Raw genomic sequence first — 19496 nt, forward strand, 5'->3', positions numbered from 1 at the left:
AATCTCTCCAACCTCAGTCTTCTCATCTGTAAAATGTATTTTTGAAATGTATCTATTTCATTGAGTCCTGAGGATTGATGAGATCAAAATATAAAATGCTTTGCAATTTACAGGAAGTACTCAAGAAATGTTATGTACTGCTGGTATGGATAATGATGATGACAATTACAACCATCATCATTATCATGATTATAACAGCCTTCAAATACTTATTTAGGATTATCCTATGCAAGATGGGTTAATAGGTTGTATGCAGCTCTAGGGAAGAGAGCTGGGGTCACTGAAGAAATAACTGAAGAAGATCTTCATTCAATGTCATGAAAGAAAAAATTTAACCATTCCAGTCATCTGAATATCGAGGGATTTGCTTTGTGAAATAGTGAGCTTCCTATAACTGGCAGTGTTGAAGTAGAAATGTTCTCCATCAGCCTGTAAAAATATTATAGAAGTGAATTATGTGTTGGGCAGAAGGTTGGACAAGATACATTTTAGACTTCTGCCATCTTGAGACATGTATCTGGGCATGTGCGTACGTGTGTGTGTGTGTGTGTGTGTGTGTGTGTGTGTGGTGTGGTGTGTACAGAGATACACACCCGCACACGTGCACTGGGCAGCAAACAGCATGCTTCTCTCTTCCAGAAGAATCTTCCCTATTCTTTCTGTCATTTTTCTCTTCTTCCTGTGCCTTTATGCACATTTCTATTTAAGATATTTTTGAGCAAAGCTCTGTATGAGGTAGATTCTGCCAAATTAAAGCTTAGAACTGGTGTAGTCCATCCCTGCCACTGGGCAATATTCACAAACCCTCCTGGGTCTCTTGGAAAGAATCTGTATCCAGCTTAATGAACAATTCTAATTCAGACCCAGAGACATTTCTGGTAGGAAGATGATTCTACTGTTTAGTAGCAGTCCCAACTTTCACATAAAATGGCTTAATGGAAGTTAAATATTCTTGATTTTCCTTGTTTTGTGCTATTAATGTGTCACAAGAGACGTGAATGGATTTAGCTCCTTCCTAAAACTTTGTCTTGTACGTGATTTTACTGTCAGACTACCTGGGCAGAAAGTATGTCAAGCCTTTAAAATTAGTAATAGACACACTCAAATATCAGCCAGCTACAGAATTCTATCTGTTCAAGAGGTCATTTCAGCTGGCTGGCTGATATGGTCAAACACTGCAACATGATTCTAACATCAACTGCGGTCAATTAAGGAACTCCCAGTATTCTAGATGTTTCAGATACCCAAAAGGAACTGTCTGGAATGATGACTTTGGGACATTATGTAGTATTAGGGGTGAAGTCCAATCCTGTGGAACCTGCATTTCCATATACACTCTTTGAATAAGTACAGAAAGATTTGATACTTCTTGCTCCTCTTCAAGGTCACTAAGAATTCATGGAAGTGTATTCTGATTTCAGGTCTTCAAAGTGAGTTAACATCACACAGACGGTCACTGAGAAGAGACCCCAGAGTCCACTTGGAAGGGACCTTCATCTGTGGGGTTTCCACCACTGCCCCAGCCATATCCTCCTGGCAGTGACTCTGCAGTCTTTGCAAATAACTCCTCACTGCATAGAAAATACATCTCTATGCAGCACATTACGAGTGAGATGGTTTAATTCATTCATATGAAGATTTTTAAAAAATATTTTATCTTGTTCAATAAAAGAACGTAAGATAAGTTATTATACGCTATTAGAGAATGCAAATACTTACATAGCAAAAGCGGGGAGAAGAGAAAAAAAAAGTAGAACAGGAAGATGAAGATAGAGAGGCAAGGAACATGTGAATTATAGGACATCTGGGCCTCAAGGTCTTCATGTTTACTGCAGATGAGTGTTCAATTTTGACCTAAGCTTTTGCCGGCCAAAGCAAAGGAGAAAAAATGGTCTCTTTCAAGATTTGGTGTCCAGAAAATAAAAACAAATGGGTTATGATGAAGAAGTAGAGTTTTTTTTGGTTTTTTTTGGATTAAAAAGAAAAAGGAAAAATTGATCATAGCTAAGAGGCAGCTGAGACAAAGAGAAATCTCCTCTGGCTAAGAGTAGACAGAGGAAGTCATTCATATCTGAGGAGGAGCCAAGGATCCCAGCTCCCACGGGCACAGAAGTGGTTTCGCAGCTGAATGAGTGGCAGAACAGCTTGGCAGGCAGTCCGGGGCTGTGCTTGAGAAAGCGGGAATTCTGGTTTCCACGTTGTATTTGGGTCTGTCCCAAGGGATGCCAGCTACCTGCCATTCTCCCCTATGGTGTGGGAACTTCTATCAGAACAAATACAGAAACTCAGCAGGAGCTCTGCATCTCCTAGGAGGACCTTAACCTGAGTCCCTTAAAATGATGGTGATTCTGATGATGATTCTTGGCAGTTTCTATAAGGAAAGAAGTTGTTTATATAAGTTCCAGGAACAGGAAAATTCTCCCCGGTAATGCAACAGGGGGAGGAGAACCATTTTGAAGGAGAGAAGTATAGCCAAAAATGTAGATGCTAAAGTACTAAAATACTAGAAATAGAAGTCACAAAAGAGGATGGTAAGAGGGATTCCAGGCATAAAAGAGGTCAAGTAATAATGTATAGAGCATGTTTATTACTTAAAGGGTATGTTGTCTATATTGTGAGGTGTAGGCTTACTTTAAACACACACACACACACACACACACACAACTCTTTTGACATCTTCGGAGATCATCTTGAAGTGAAGCCTTCCTGGGACTTGCTATAGCTACAGTGTGCACCTGAGTGTTGTGAGATCTGAATTCATTTGTGCGAGGAGAGTCTGGTAGAGGTGCAGCAAGGGAAGAGAACAAGGTCTTGGCTATCGGATGAAGAGAAAGGAAAGGTGTATCAAGTTGGGTAAGACCTTATTAAGGGGTGGGCCCTGCAAATACACTCTCTGACTCTTTTACTTGGGAGGTCTCTTGCTTTTAGAGGATAGCATTGGAAGGTGGCTCTCATCAATTACCACTCTGGATGGCCCTTTGCTCTTAGAGGCACCAGTCTTCTTCCACGGCTGGATTTTCCAGGACTACCCTTTCTCTACCAAAGCAAAGGTCTACTGGGTTCTTCGCATGTTGGCCTTAGTTATTGGCTGGACCTGTTTTCCCGTGGCATTGTAAGCTAGGATTCACGGAAAAAGATTAAGACATAGTCTTGAGGATGTGAAGCACAGAGTAGCTCAAAATAACAATATGGCCAACTGGTGTTCTCAAAAGATGTACACCGTAAGTAGTAGATGAAGGAGATCACCCAGGAAAATTTGAAAGAGCTGCACAAATATAAAGCACCATCCAATTCTCCCATTATTCTAGAGCAATTCATTTCAGCTGTTGAGTCCTGGGTTCCTCATCTTACATAATGGTCATATAATAATATCTTCTGCATGATGTTCTTGCAAGGACTAAATGAAATGGGCGTGAAAAGATTGTGTATACTGTAAAATGCCATGCAAATATCAGCTACAATTATTCAACATTACAAGTCATTTTATGGTTTAAGATATTCAGAGAATCAAAGAAGTATAATATCCCCTGACTTATATAAATTCCATTTCTCTTCATCTTTCATGCTTGGTCTCGTGAGATCCATGTTTCTTTATGCAAATCACTTTCACTATCACTAGGTCAATATTTAAAGGCATTAATAGTTAACACCGCAAGATATTTTTCTATGTGCCAAATACTGTAGTTTAGATATATTTTTCTTATTTTATCTTCAAAATATACCTAGGAGAAAGATACATTTTCTAAGGATCAGAAAATTTAGGATTATTAAAATTAAATATAGAAGCTGATTGAAAAAATATAAATCCTTATAAAAACCCAAAATTTTCAGAAAAACAATATTTATGCAAGTTTGTAATAATTAGAGGTTGGGGTCTTCAGATAAACCTGTATACATTATTAGCCATTTCCAACATAAAAATTCCAAGCATATACAAATGCTTCTGAAAATAGGAACAACTAGGTCACTCTTTTAGTAAATGTTAGAAAAATCATTGAAAACTGCAAATTTTAACCAAATGATTGTGTCTATGATTGTGTCCAATTTCATAAATATAGCATAAAGTCCAAGAAAAACATAAATATCTAATGAAGAAAACCCTGCCAAAGTGACTCATGAAACATCTCCATTGAAAAAGAATGAAGTGAGGATGGGTTAGCCTGGTGATGGGTATTAAAGAGGGCACGTTCTGCATGGAGCACTGGGTGTTATACGCAAGCAATGAATCATGGAACACTACATCAAAAACTAATGATGTAATGTATGGTGATTAACATAACATAATAATAAAAATAAATAAATAAATAAAAAGGTAAAAAAAAAATGTCAACATAACTTAAAAAAAAAAGAAAAAGAAAAAGAATGAAGTGCCAAAAGACAAAGGGGTAACGTATAGATTTGCCAGCAATCTAAAGAAGAGGAAGTTAGGATTATTGCCCACTCAGTCCCAGGAGACTTGGTTCCTTCCAGTGTTGGCCTTCCTCAACACTGATTCTCTTGATGACAGTGACCTATCTAAATAAAAGGAAAAAGGAAACTCCTATCCCAAGACAAGGGAATCTGATAGCAGTTTGGTGGAAACTTTCTCCCCTTCCTCCTCCCCCAACTTTGTTTTTAAAATTAAAAAAAAAGACACCTGTAATAACTACTGGAGGGATTTAGTCAATTACTCATTGAACACCCTGACTATACAAGGCACATGGGGGTGGGGTATGCAATGACAGAAGGCATGGCCTCAGCACTCAGGGGATCCATATTCTATTTAGGGAGATAGCAACAGGCTTAAGAATGTGATCCACCCAGGAAGCATATAACACATTTCTGATAAATGGTAAGTGCTCAAAAATGTTAACTGAATGTAAAAATAACAGTATGTACTTGGTACATATTAATAACCAATCAGAAGAATTATAGCTTATTATTATTATTTTTAAAGATTTTATTTGACAGACAGAGAGACAGCAAGAGAGGGAACACAAGCAGGGGGGGTGGGAGACCGAGAAGCAGGCTTCCTGCCAGCAGGGAGCCCGATGCGGGGCTCGATCCCAGGACCCCAGGATCATGACCTGAGCCGAAGGTAGACGCTTAATGACTGAGCCACCCAGGCGCCCCTATAGCTTATTATTATATTACTACTATACACGAGAGGGACAAGAACATCCACAGTTTATTGAGTGCCTACTGTGTGCGTGGTGCTATGCTTGAGCTTTCACACATTTTAGTTCACTCAAAACTCATAGCAACCCTTGAGTTCACTATAATTATCTTCATGTTTATTGGAAGAAAAAGAGGTTCAGGTGGTGAAAGCATCTTTCTGAGCCCTGCAGGAGAATAAAAGATAAAATCATCTTTGACTTTGAGAGTCTGGGACCCCGAAGTCTATGCTCTCTTCCCCACAGGAGGAGACCTGGAGCACCAGACCCTTAGGTGGCCTCTGTCTGGGGACTTTGGGAGTCCATGAGCTGTGGAAACTGCATGCAGGCTAACCTGCTATCACACGGATGCACTCTCTCTTCTTGGAAGAGGGTCCACAGTTTCTGTTCCATTCCAAAGTGGCCTGTTTCACATGAGCACTGCTCAGTGCCATAGATAGGGAGGGACGTGAAAACCATGGCAGGTGGAGTGTCCCAGAAAAGCTGGCTTAATAGAAATGAGCTGTCCTGAGAGCATGAAGCACCCTATGGATCTGGACTGGCCAAGAGAAGCCCCCCAGCTGGGGGGTGGAGGGGGTGGGATTTAGGGATGAGAGGAGAGCAAAAGGCACAAGCTGGGTGACTCATCAAGTCTTCCAAATACAGAGGGCTTATTCCTCAAGGTTCTTTTACTGCTATGTAATTTTGAAATGGGTTCTTTCGCATTTTTTCCCCAAGTAGTCTAGAATGAAGGCGTTTCTCTAGTCACTGTAGGAGTGTTAACAATGACTGTAGAGACAGGCCCACATGTCCCTGCCAAGGGAGGCCCTCATCTCCCATGGGCGACAATTTGGGATGTGCATGTGGTATTTTCTATGACTACTTTCTTGGCTCTGGGCGCAAAATGATTTCCATTGGGAGTTAGCTTTAAGCTTCCTCAGTAGAAAACAAAGACTCTTAAAAAATATTTCTCTGCTAACATTTCCAGTTCCAAAAGAGAGGAGAAAATTAAAGGACACACACACACACATACACACACATACACGTGTGTGTATGTGTGTGTGTGTGTATAATTTGGAACTCTGTTTTTGTTTGGAAGGAAAAATTGAATAATAGCATTAGCTGTATTCCCAGAGTGTAAAACCAAATAAAACCAATCTGAGCTTGCTTTTAAAAAATGTGGTCATAGTTTGTGAGGAAATTAATCTGTTTACTGTAAGTAAGACATAACAAAGGACTCAGGCCCAGGGTGCAGACATTATTGTGAATGCTGACCTTTTCCTGCATCCACCAGAATTCCAACGCCAATTTTCTTGATTAGAGAATAGGCCCTCAGAAGATTTCTTTAGTAACTAAGACTATTTGAAAGGAGAATTCCAAAGCCAAGATCACCTTTATCAATAAGAACAGAAGGTGAGGAAAAAAATAGATAAAACAGTAGCCCTGCCGGGTTTTACCTTCTAATATTTTTTTCCTTAAGGTCTAAGATGACAAATGCCCAATGCCTCTATCAGAAGGGATGGGTTTTGTTAGCATTTGGAATGAGCCAATACCTTCCAGAATCTAAAATACTTAACATCCCTGTCCCTGGTGCAAAGATTTTAAGAAATCAAAGACTTCGTGGGTGACTGGTGGCACCTGGTGGCTCAGTAGGTTAAGCATCTGCCTTGGGCTCGGGTCATGATCTCAGGGTCCTGGGATTGAGCCCCACATCAGACTCACTGCTCAGCGAGGAGCCTGCTTCTCCCTCTCCCTCTGCTGCTCTCTCTCTCTCTCTCTCTCTTTTATTTATTTATCAAATAAATAAATAAAATCTTTTTTTTAAAAGAAATCAATATTTTGCGACATAAGAAGTCCTGGTTGATCCTAACATTCTTCTGCAGCACAGCAGACAAGCCACAGACCAATCACAAACACAACAATGACATATATTCATATAATATCACACCTTTGTCAGAAAGGTGTCTGGCCACATTCACCCTCAACATCAGCATGTGTCAAATGTAGAAAAGGTATTATTGGACCCATTTTACAGACCAGAACTCACAGGTCAGGTGTAGTGTCTTTCCCTAAGTCTTCCAGATGGATTCTGGACTTCCTGATCCAGAGTCTCAAATGTCATCACAATATATCCTATATTAGAACTGGGATCATCTTTTTATAGCTTCTATTTTTACAAAAAAGCACTTGCTCAAGGACCCAAAACACATTAGGGCCAAAGAAGGGACCAGAATGGAGATAGCCTGCCTCTCGATCTCATGCTCCATCCACCAACACAAAAAGTAAATGGGACATCCAATCCATTCTTTAAGACATAAAAAGTACAGTGCAGTGTGTTGTTGCCACTGGAGGGTTTCTGCTCCAAGTCCGTAAGATCTCACCAGAATGTGCTAATCGGCAACCTAACAGGGACATCCCCATGGATGGTTCATACAATTGTGCACACTTCTCTCTGCCCCTCCCTTGATTATCCTAATTCTGACACACTCAGCAGAACTTGCCTGCATCCAGCAAATACCCCCAGACCGATCTTCCTGACTCGTCTTGTTACCCTGCCATTCATCTCCATACGACTGGCAGCACCCTCTCTCTAAGCACAAATCTGATTATGTTACTTCCTTGCTTAATAGGCTTCCACTGCTTCCCAGTGCCTGCAGGATAGAATGCATTCAGATACATGCACTGAGCACAGAACCTGACCTCTGGCCTCTGCTCATCTCCTCTGTCCCCTGTCTTCCTCCCTATCCAGGGACCCTACATTCCCCCCACACCCTGTGTTTCTCTAAAGGAGCCCTGCGCTTTATTGCCTCAGGGCCCTTGCACATGCTTCTCCTTCTGCTTCCAATTATTATAACAACTAACATTTTTTAATGCTTTGCAGGCCATAGTGATGAGAGCTTCTCGTTTATTAGCATATTTTAATTTTTACAACAACCATATGAGGTAGGAACAGTTATTATCTCAATTTTAGAGATAAAGAAATAATCTTCAAGATTTAGAAACCTTCTCAAGCCCACAGGTGGCAGAGCAGGGTCTGGAATCCAATTCCATGTGACCTCTAAGCACTAGTTTTGGCAAGTGCCTCCCTGGAATTCCCTTTGAAGTATGAGTTTGGAAACCAGGGCCTTCAGAAGGAGCCCCCTGACTCCTCCCTACTCTTTGACCCCACCTCAGGTAAAACAAAATCCCGTCCCTCGAGTGAGCTCTACCTCTCTCCGTTCATCCAACATGCTGTGTTGACTATGTCACGGTGCCTATCAGCCTGGACCGCGAGTGATTACACGCTTTCTCCCTTAGCTCTCTCAAGGTCCCGTCTTCTTGGGCAGGGCTGTTTTTATACCTTACTGTACGCCCAGCACTTAGCACGGGGCCTAGAACACAGTTAACACTAAAAAAAATAAGCAATCCTTAACTGCTCTGCCCTGTGGTTCCAAAGCATCATTAGTCTAGGGCAAAACATGAAAAATAAAGGCTATGTCATGAGGCTTGCAGAAAGCTAAAGCTATTCAAACATGTTTATGCAGCAGCGTTTTTTTATTTATTTTACAAAGCAAAGGTGACAGTTGCATCCTAAATCCCCAAAGTTTGTTTTGAAATTTTACTGGTTTACTGAAATTAAAAAAATCTCAGAACTGCTAACCTGGTCAGTTACTTGCCTGGACTCGGGAGCAGAGCTCCAAGGGGAGCCTGGTCTCGGCTCTCACGCCAGGGCCTCCAGCTGGATCCTGCTATGGGCCTTACGTAGTTTTATCTGGAGTCTGACCTACTAACTACAACAGCGCCCCGAGATGTCCCCCAGCAGAACAGAGAAAAGCAGACCAGCTCCGGCTTTAGGGGCTGTCTGTGAATTTAGGAGGGCTAGTAAGATAATCTACCTTTCAACCTGATCAACAAGGTTCAAAGCTGGAGAAATCATGACAAGGACCAGGATGGCAGGGGCTGCCCATGACACCAGAGGCTTGTGGGCTCCCCACACTGCCCTGCAAAGCAAAACAACCCCTCTGGCTTGCCGCCCATGAACCATCAGCAGCTTTCACGGAGATGTCCCAGGAGGAATGATAGTCTGTGCTGTGATAGTCTGCTATTCACAGGGCTCCCAGACACTTTCTCTGGTCACCACAGAACCCCCCGGCACACCATTTACACGACCTGACTGCTTTGAATTAAAAGCAAAACCAGTTAACCATCAGCCTGCAATTCATTAGATACAAAATAGGTGGCTTTAAAAAAAATACCTCTCAACTGAAATAAAGGTGCCTTGCCTAAACAAAATAAGCACCTGTTTTGCTTGGGGCGGGGGGACAAAATGCACCAACGGAATGACGTAGCTCAGCTTATAAATTCCAGGAGCCGGAATCTGCTAAGCCAGGTTAGCGATTTTAGATAGCTGGGCTGGGCTGGAATGCCCTTCCCCATCTGCCACTTCGGTAACGAAGCCGTAAGGTTCTCCGTTGTGTTGCCGAACGGGTTGCCAAGAATCCAACAGATGATTTCATTCTGAGATGAAGGAGGAAAACTGAAGTAGAGTGAGTCTGTTAAAGCACTTTCATCTGACAATAAAAATGAGTTAATGGCTAAAATGTGTTTTCAAAACGTTTCAACACTACAAGTGATGTCATTCGACTGGGAAAATGCCTTGAATATTCTCATCGATCATTAATACCACGATGTCCCTCAAAAGGGCTTGGCGGTTCCCGTGGAATACAAACTACTAGAGTCCAGTCGTAAGACAATCCGTGGGAATTCTCAAAACAACAACAACAAGAACAACGACAAAACAACAAAAAACCAAGAGACCACTATGGAACGCAACGATTAAATGCAGGTTTAAAAGAGCCCTTTCAGTATCTGAGTTCAGTTTTCTAAAATAGACTATTACCTCATCATAGCTAATTTCCCCATAAACACCAATATTAAAGCAGCAAAAAGCCTCCAAGAAACGAGGGCAAAATCCGATTCTTTTTTAGGGAACGGAAGTCAACATGCCCCCCGCCCCCCAGTTTCAAATGTTCGTGAATATGGAAACAATCAAGCTGGGGCTTTGCTCTGGACCAGCCCGCCGCTGGGAAGTCATTAGTGAATTTGTTCCCTTTCACTTGTGAAATCAAGAACATGGTTGTGAGCAAACAGGTTGATCAGTCTGCCCCTGACCGAGGAGGAGGGCTGACAGTCTCAGCCCACCCAGGCCAGTTCTGCTTAATTTCAAAGGGGAAGTGACCCCTTGCAGAGCCAGCAGCCTGGGGACCTAAGCGTTAGTCTTGGAAAAGCCTTTCGTGGGGTAGTTCCTTGACTTTTCTGGGATGGCCTCAGTTCAGTCTAGAAACTGAAAGGAAACACCAAGAAGTTACTTAAAATTTGGGCTGTCCAGACCATCAGTGATTTAGATTAAACACTGTCCATTCTCTTGGATTACAAATCTCCTTTTTCCAGAATTCCTTCTCAGGTAAGTAGCTCAACAAGCACACGCCCCCCCCCCCCCCCTCTGAGGGAGGAGCTGAGTCCTGGCGCATGTGCTCTGGATCAAAACCGCCTCCCTGACTCTGCTCCCTGATCTCTGCTCCTCCCTCCTCTCCCTGAGTGTTCCTTCTCAAGTTTCCACTTCCCTCCATCGAACCTTTAAATGTCGGTCTCCAGTTGTCTCTCTTCATACCTTTCCCGCCCTCTCAGGTGACACCCTCCGACTCCCAATTTTTGCCCATATGCTGAAGACTTCTCAATCCCTAGCCCCAAACTGGACCTTCCTCCTCAACTCCAGGCCTGCAAACCTAAGTGAATTTCCTGAAAGCACAGCGATTTGGGTTTGGGTTTTAATATCCTCTGCAAATATCCCTCCCCTCCATTGTTCAGTGAAAAGCATCATCATTCAACTAATTGTATGAGCCAGAAACCCGAGTGTCATCTGAGATTTCTGCACCTACTATACTCCACAGATCCATTTTCTTCCCCAAACTATCCACTTAACCGTTCTCATCTCCCCGAGACCCACCCTTCTCCGTGCCTCCCCTTCACCGCAGTATCTCCTTATCGCCTGAGTCACTCTCCCCAACCCTCCCACCCCCACTAATGTAACACCAGATACTCCAAGCACCTCAGATCACGTACTAGTCTCCGGAGCATGTCACAGGAAATGTCACGTGCAAAACGATTGCTGGAGGATTAAATCTCTTCCATTTCTGTTATATTACAATATAACACTAAAAAAAAAAAAGAGAAGATTTCCCCTCGTCTCTGCCTGGTTTTCATTCCATGGGCAGCTGCATCACAGATTTGTGCTTGAAGTTTCTTTGCCTCCATAGTTCACTGTCAGGTGGTAAAATATGACCTAGCAGGTTGATGCACAGGGAGGTGCTATTGGAAGAAATCCTTCTGGGAAGTGAAAGCCCCCTGGAGAATCCCACCCACCCCAGTGCCGTGGGTTGACTTGATTTGCAAGTCTAGGTTTTCAGATGCTGAGTTTTCTTAAACTGGGGCCCACCTGTATACCCAAGGAGACTTGGAATTGACATGTCAAAGCATTCGGGATATTACTTCCCAGGTCAAATTTATTTGGGGGGAGATGTCAAAAATTATGTAAGTGCCAAAAAGACCAACAAAAGCCATTTCACATACTAGAAACTTGAAGAATTTGAAGCCAATGGAGATTGGCATGGTCCATGAAATCTCAAGCATGAAGGGCATCTAAGGGCCTGAAAACCTCCCTTGAAATCTCAGAGGTAGGAGTGGTTCTGCTTTTGTTTCCAGTTTCTGAAGACAGCCATCGGCTTGATTTCAAAGTATTGTTCATGGAAGACCAAACTAACATTTTCAAATAAAATCCCTGGCTTGAACCCCAAGTAAGTGATCGAGGCCACCAACCTGGGCTGGGACGGGAGAGGTGGGTGGGGCGGGTTGGCTGAGCACTGGGATATGTGGCTCTTGTGCAAGGAGCTGCTTCCCGAGGCAGACTCCATGGCTGAGTGGGACGTGGGGTTAGCTGGGGAAGGAGGGCGTATTTTAGCATAAATGTTTTCCAAGCTGGCTGTCAAATTAAGATAAGTACAATTTTTTTTTTTACATGGTATTCAGGACCATAAAATCTGACCCAGAGATCCCTTTCAAGTTTCAGCTCCTTCGAACGCTATGTACTTTGGTCACACCAGAATATGGACAGTGCCAACAGCTCTGGCCTCCTTCTTGCCTCCCCCCCCCCCCTTTGCTTATGTTATTCCCTTTGCCTGGAATGCCCTTCCCCTCTCCTCTGCCTGCCGATGTTCTGTCTATCTTTCAAGACCCAAATCAAATAGCATTTCCTCTCAGAAACCTCCTACCTGACTCCCGGGCTGAGTAAACAACCCTCCTTGCTGTGAATTCTTTCAAGGGCTATGTCTTCTTCATTTTCAGAATGTTACCCATTTCACTCCCTCCTTCCTCCTCCGCCCCACCGAGCACCAAGCCCAGGTCCAGCACAGCACACAGCCCTCCTCACTTCTGTCTGCTCGAAAGTGTGACAAGAGCCGTCTCCGCATAGCTACAACAGTGAGATGTCAGCTTTGAATACATTCAATAGAGAAAACAGTCACCGGTAAAAGGAAGAGGTCAGAGAAAAAGAAGCATGTCCCCAAATAGAAATATGATCGCAGATGACTTCGAGAATCTGATGTAAATCAGCCTTCTCAGAAAAATGCACACACCCACACAGACCCACTTTTTTTTTGCATATAATTCCAGGAGGTACTATAAACACACCAAAGTCCGGGAATGGAAATTCCTCATTTGTTTTAAAATCACCGATTTCAGTGTATGGGCAGCCAGACAGGACGAGGAAGGCATCTTCAAGTGTGTGGACCATGGACCACACTGAAAAGGAAAGAGAGTCGTTTAATGGGAATACCATGTGCTTTGGACACCTTGGGCAAGTCCTGCTACTCTTCGGAATCAGAGTTTTCCTCATCTGTAAAATGCAAATTATAATACTTCCTTTGCAGTGTTGCTATTGAGGAAATAAAGAGAATGCCGATTAAGCAGCTGGCGTGCAGTCAGCCCCTGAGAACAAATGCCAGTTTTCTGCACCTCCTGTCGTGCGTAGCCCAAACTGCAGCCACCACGTAAACAAGTCATTTCCCTTTTAGCAATAAATACTGCACTGCTGCTTTGGAGCAAGGGAAGAAAGCCGACTCAGACCACCGCCTCAGTGAGGACGTGAAGCTGGGTGCTGAACGGCTGCTGCGTGCTCCTTCGCCCAGCTATTAATCATACAAGAGCCCATTTATGACAAATACAGGTCCCTCCCTTTGCATGACAAGGCGTATGGGTCCACAGAGCCCCATTATCCAAAAAAAACAGAGCATTGTGGGCGACGCAGGCGAAGCCGAGTGCACACACACAAGCGGACATTGTAAGGCTGTTTGCACAACCCCGCAGTGCTCCTCGAGGATTTCCTGCCAAGGAGACATGTAGATCTCATAGTCTGCTGCAGACATTTGCTCATTCAACATGGCTTCAGGCAGCGGGCTGGAGAAACCCGGGTGCGTGGTCCCCTCTGCTGGCCATCCCCGGAACTGCATGCCGGGGATACTTGGATGATGGAGGACACGAGGCGCTCTCAAGGTTCCTCCAGCCCCTTCTCTCCTTTCCCTTCTGAAGCAGTGCGGTGCGACAGGCAGGAGCTCGGGGGTCTGGAAAGCCTAGTTCAGATCTCTAAGGTACCATGTACTAGCTGCAGACCTTGGACAAGTCAGATCTTACTCTGCTAGATGGAGTCCACCGCACTCACTTGCCTGCGGCCTGGCCTGACACAGAGGACAGCAGAGCGGAGAGCCTGCAGAGGACCAGTGTGCCATGAACACCTGCCTCGGGGAGGGTGGGCATTGTCCTCTGACCTCTGGCACTAGGAAATCAACAAGCGCCTCCTGGTAATGTCTTTGCTTTAAACTGTAGCCGACGTTTAGAGCAGAGGCGTGACTCTGTCTTGTATCTCATCACTAATGCTTTTTTTCAAATCGTCCCCCCTTGCTTTACATAGTGTGCCCTGTTGGCATGGGCAGCACTCTGTGTCCCCTCGGGCTTTATTTCATCCTGCACCTGAAGTGCCCGATCTTCAGGCCAGGCTTAACTTGAAGGTGGGGGCTGAGCTGGTAGAAATTCTCAGCTGAAAGGTGTTTGGCAAGGATGAGAGAAAGACCATGCCCTTGAACTCCTTAAACTGAGCTGTGATCTGCTTCCTGATTGATGCTCAGCATAGCAACAGCAACATGGACTTGGGTTGAATCCCAGCTCAGCCAGCTTATGAGCTGGGTGGTCTTAATAAATGTTATTTAACAACATTTACTTCACCTCCTTGAGTCAGAGTCTCAATATGAGTAAAACACAGATTATTTCAACCTCTTCAAGGGTGGTTTTTGGAAATAATGAGACAACAGAGGTAAGCAGCCAGATGCATAAATGGTAGTTGCCATAACTCACTATTACTCTTGTTATTTTTATTGTTCCAACCACCGGTCTGAGTTCTGTCCTCCCGGCCATGACGAAGAGCTCCTCCTTCCTACAGTTATTGATATCTGGGAGGGCTTTCAATATCATCTTAGAGATGGATGCTGATGACTTCCAAATTCTTCCCTGTTGCCTTGACCCCCCTCGCTTGAACTCCCGACTCGTATATCCAATTGACTACTTGACTGTGATAAACAGCTGAAACTTAACATACCCAACATTAAAACTGCCCTGTTCCAGTCTTCCCCAACTCAGCCAATGGCAATTCCATGTGTCCAGATGCTCAGTCCAACAAAGCTGGTGTTATCCTTGACTTCTCTCTTTCTCTCATACCCCATAACCAAGCTAACAAATCCCATCAGCTATACTTTTAAGATGTATCTTGAATCCAATTGCTTCTCACACCCTTCATCACCAGTGCCCGAGACCAAGCCACAAGCCATCACCTCTTGCCCAGAGTATCGTAGTTGCCCCTTAAACAGATTTCCCAGCTGTCACCCTTCTGCTTAAATCCTTTTAGCAGTGTCCTATTTTACTCAGAGTAAGGCACAAGATCCCTATCAAAGTCAACAAGTCCCTCTGTGATGGTACCACAAAGTGGTTCATCTCCTGCAACTTCCCCTCCTTCACTCTGCTTCAGCCACCTCTGCCTCCTCATCTTTTCTTTTTTTCAACTTACCACGTATCTTTCTGCCACAGGACCTTTGCACTTGCTAGTCCTTCTACCTAGAATGTTTTCCCCCAATATATCTGCATGTTTTTTTCTTTAGGTCTCTGTTCAGGGTTTATTTTTCAGGGGAGCCCAACCTAACCACCCAGTCCAAAATTGGATTTCACTTCTCCTCACCTCACCCCACCCCCAGTCACTTCCTTTATTTTTCTTTTTAATCTCTGACATATGTACCTTCAACTCCTAGACTAGGGCCTGACACATAGTAGGAACACCACACATATGTTCACATATGTTCATTTGGAATGAATGTAGTCATTCATTCATGAACAGAACTCCCATGACCCCATGGAGCTCTCTGTTAACAAAACCTAAGTTTTTTCCTCCATATCCCATGGGAGGAGACGCTCTCAGGTCATCAGATATTTTGGTCAGACACGGCCATTTGCATAAGAATGAGGGAGAAGTAGCCACTGCAGGGGATGGGGAAATGCTGTCCAGTGAGCATGGTCCAAACGAGGAACAGTATGAAACTGTAAAAGAGAAAGTGTATTTTGGAGGGGAGGGCAGGGGAAGGGAGGGAGGAAGAGAAGGTCAGAAGAATCAGCTGAGGACTGATTATGTAGGAACTTTGCAACCAGAGAGCGGGAGCAGGGACATTCCTGGGCAGAAATGCAGCTTGGCACCTTGGGTAGGTCAGATGGCTATCGTGTCACCCAAGGCCAAATGGACACAGGACATAACATTGACCATGATGCCTCTGTAATGCCACCAAGTGCACAGAGAGCCATGGCCTCTGCGTCCTAATCTCATTTTAGCCATTCATTTGCTGCAGAACCTTGGGGAAAGTCATTTCCCGGCTCTGAGCCTCATCCTTATCCTCTGTTGCCCACCAGGACTGGCTCAATGAGCTGGGAACTCCTCCCTGCCCCAGAGTCCTAGAGTTTTATACAGTAAAAATGTGCGACAATTTCCAAATATGCATCCAGGCAACCTAATGCCAAATCGTGAGCTAAGTTCATTACAACAGGGATGGACCTTCCATGTAAGTCACAGCATTCCACGCCAACAACACTTTCTGCAAAAGCCGCCCTGGTCTTGCTCCTTGAGGCCATTTGGATTTCAAGTTATTTGGCAAGGACAGTGATGGTAGACCCCCAGCACTTTCAAATGTTCCATGCTGTATCCGAATCGGCCACTGCGGCCATCATGGAGTGCTAGAGCGTTAGTCTGTGAAAAACAGTAGTAATTCTGGAATCTGGTGGAATGCTGTTCTCAAGCGCTTGCGTATGCTGGAGGCAGCAAATGTCATGAAACGCATAGGCGCGCAAACTACAAACGATTTTCATATATTCAACAAAGTGGCTCTACGAAGCAATGCTCGGACAGCCTGGTCTCATCTCTCCCGTGTCTCCAAAGGTCTAATATGACATGCTCTCATTTAGACCCCTTCCCTTTGGAACTTGAGGAGCAATTGAGGACCTGCCATGCCCCAGCCCTAGAAGCCCAAATCAGCTCTCATTGCAATTATAATAATAGTACAATTGTAACATGAAGGCGCTAGGTTGGGGATAATTTGCAAAAACCAAAGCTCTGTCCTTCGGCTTTCAAATTTCAAATTTAAAAAAAAATCCATGAGGTGACAAAGCGATGATGTTAATACAGATCCCAAGGCTCTGGGAGTCTAGTTATATTGCCCACGAAATGGCAGCATTTCACTGGAATAAGTAATAAGCTTTTTCAGAATTTCTAGAAAGTACCACTATAACCGAAGATTTTGTTTAGTTGGCAAAACTCTACTAGCTGTGCCAGGCTATCAATTTATATTCAATATAATTTAGCTGATGGCCCACCACCAAAGAATTCCAACACCTCTCCTCACCCTGGCCACTTGCTCCCAAGTTTAAATAACCTCTTCCTTCCGACGACCCTAAGATCCTCAATACCTAGCAGAGTCCTCAATAGAGTTTGGAAAGTTGACGAATGGTCTAAGGAATAAGTACATGAACATTCGCTCATTTTAGAGACCCGTGCTCAGTAAGACTCGGTCCCTGCAGTGGTCTGAGAGCACAATCCAGTGAGGGCAAGAAGCCATGTTCAAAGCCCACTGTAGAGCATGGAGCGTTCTAGGAAGGCCTGTGGTTTGGGTGAAGGGAAAGTGTTCTGGAAAAGGGGTACAAGAGAAAGGGTGATTCGTCTGGGCTGGAAAACACTGGAAAGGTCTCATGCAGAAGGAGGCTGTGGAGTTGGGAGGGAGACCTCTCAGTGGACATCTGGCTACTGGGGAGACCCAGAGCTGGATGGAAGCCAACCCCAGGTCCCTCTGCTGAGATCACGCCCTCTCGGTGGGGATGGACGAGAGGGTCTTGGGAGTGACAGCTCTCACACGCTCAGCTTTGCGGTCCCTGGGCAGATCCCAGTCTTCTGGTTATGATGAAGTGGTGGGACTGGTTTTCCTATGTGCATTTACACCTGCTCTCAAGGTAGTTCTCTGCCCGGCAGACTCCCATCCTCCACTGGCCTGGGGCCTGTCCTGATGCCTGTCCCCATTCCCAGGGTGGGGGGTGGTGTCCCCTGCCCTTTGCCTCTCACCAGAGCCCTTGGAGTCCTCACATACCACCCTACCACCACCATTCCAGTCACTCCTGCTTACCTGTCTGCCTCTCTTCCTAGAAGGTGAAAACCTCCAGGACAGGAGCTAGGACTTACGCTTGAATCCACAGCAGGCCACTCAGGGAATACGTGTTTGCTAATAAATGGAAAAAAAAATGAGTGGAGAAGTGACAGCATGAATGCCAAAATCTGTATCCATCTAAGATCTCTTGAGTCCCAGCCATTTACTTAGAAAGAGAAAGAGAGAAGGAAGGAGGGAGGGAGGGAGGGAGGGAAGGAAGGAAGGAAGGAAGGAAGGAAGAAAGGAAGGAAGGAAGGAAGGGAGGGAGGGAGGGAGGGAGGGAGGGAGGGAGGGAGGGAGGGAGGGAAGGAGGGAGGGAAGGGAGGGAGGGAAGAGGGAGGGAGGAAATGTTTTCCCCCTTTCACCTAGTTTTAAAAAGATGTAACTAGTTTCTGGCATATGGAGAAGCAGACAGGGATCTCATGCTATGCTTGAAAATTGAAAGAACGAAAATTTGAGTCATCTGAAAGGCCAGCTACAGTCTCAGGGATGCACAAGTGAACTGAAGACAGGCAGCAGGCTCTGAGAATAGCCTGCCTCACCGGCTTGGAGGAGATGGCCAGCAACTCCTCACAAAGAGAAGCCTGTGACTGGCCCCGCCTTTGGCCCCACCAATCAGCTTCAGAGGCCGAGCTGGGAGAAGCCCAAGGTCAAGGACAGGCATGACAAAATAACATGTCTCAGGTCCATGAATTCCCACTTGTGGATGCCTCTTTGTTTTTGAAATATTTTATTTATTTATTTTTAGAGAGAGAGAGAGCTGAGGGAGGGGCAGAGGGGGAAGGAGAGAATCTTAAGCAAACTCCCGGCTGAGGGCGGAGCCTCACATGGGGCTGGACCTCAGGATCCTGAGATCATGACCTGAGCCTAAATCAACAGTCAGGTACTAACCAACTGGGCCACCCAGGTGCCCCGTGGATGCCGTTTTGAATCAAATTTCCTGCACAGTGAGAATATGTAAGGCTGAACCATGGGTGCGCTTTCGGAAGTGGGTCTTGCAGGCAGGTGGGCCGGCGGGAAGGGAGTCCTGTCTCAGGTGAGGATGTGCAGCTTCCGTCACCTTTCCTACCACATATCCCAGCTGACACAGAAGGCCCTGAAACTGAAATCCTGGGGACTCCAAAGACGACTTCAGTCATCCCCTGCTTCCCCACATCCTCGTTGTCAGATGACCACGGTCACGGCCACTGGCAGTCCTGGGCTCCGTGCTGTTTTAAGCGCTGCCCACAAATTATCTCATTTGATTTTCACGATGACCTTCAAAAGCAGGTACCTTGTTTAGTTTTAAGAATTGTGAAAGTGATGTCATGCTGCCAAAACCCAGTTTTTCTTTGGGCAAATACAAGGGCTTGCAGTTAAATAGGCTCTCCACTAAGAGGCATTATCGCCTCACGTTAAAATTGCCAGACCAGGTCAGGGTAGGGCCTTCGTACAAACGCAGAAGTTTGTAAAAAGGACAAAGCAGCAGGATCGATTTCAAAGTCCTGGATATTTTCTAAACATTATTCCTCTTCGTAGTAAACAGTGTTCAGATTCACAGCTGTAGTACCCA

At 44.8% G+C, this 19496-nt stretch overlaps 1 protein-coding gene across 3 annotated transcripts in view; it reads right to left on the reverse strand.

Annotated features, from left to right (window-relative positions):
* Positions 1–19496, reverse strand: part of CYRIA (CYFIP related Rac1 interactor A) — a 105034-nt gene that overhangs the window by 32388 nt on the left and 53150 nt on the right. For 2 of the 3 annotated variants that reach the window (XM_035000622.1, XM_035000621.1), the window contains exon 3: positions 17924–18019. The exons of the other annotated variant lie outside the window; for it this stretch is intronic. The gene's annotated coding sequence lies outside the window, so the exon portion shown is untranslated. The remainder of the gene's footprint in view (positions 1–17923; positions 18020–19496) is intronic. 3 annotated transcript variants of the gene reach the window in all.

The sequence above is a fragment of the Mirounga leonina genome, unplaced genomic scaffold (assembly GCF_011800145.1).
Source record: "Mirounga leonina isolate KUSES-001 unplaced genomic scaffold, KU_Mleo_1.0 Mir_125, whole genome shotgun sequence".
NCBI classification, from domain to species: Eukaryota; Metazoa; Chordata; class Mammalia; order Carnivora; family Phocidae; genus Mirounga; species Mirounga leonina.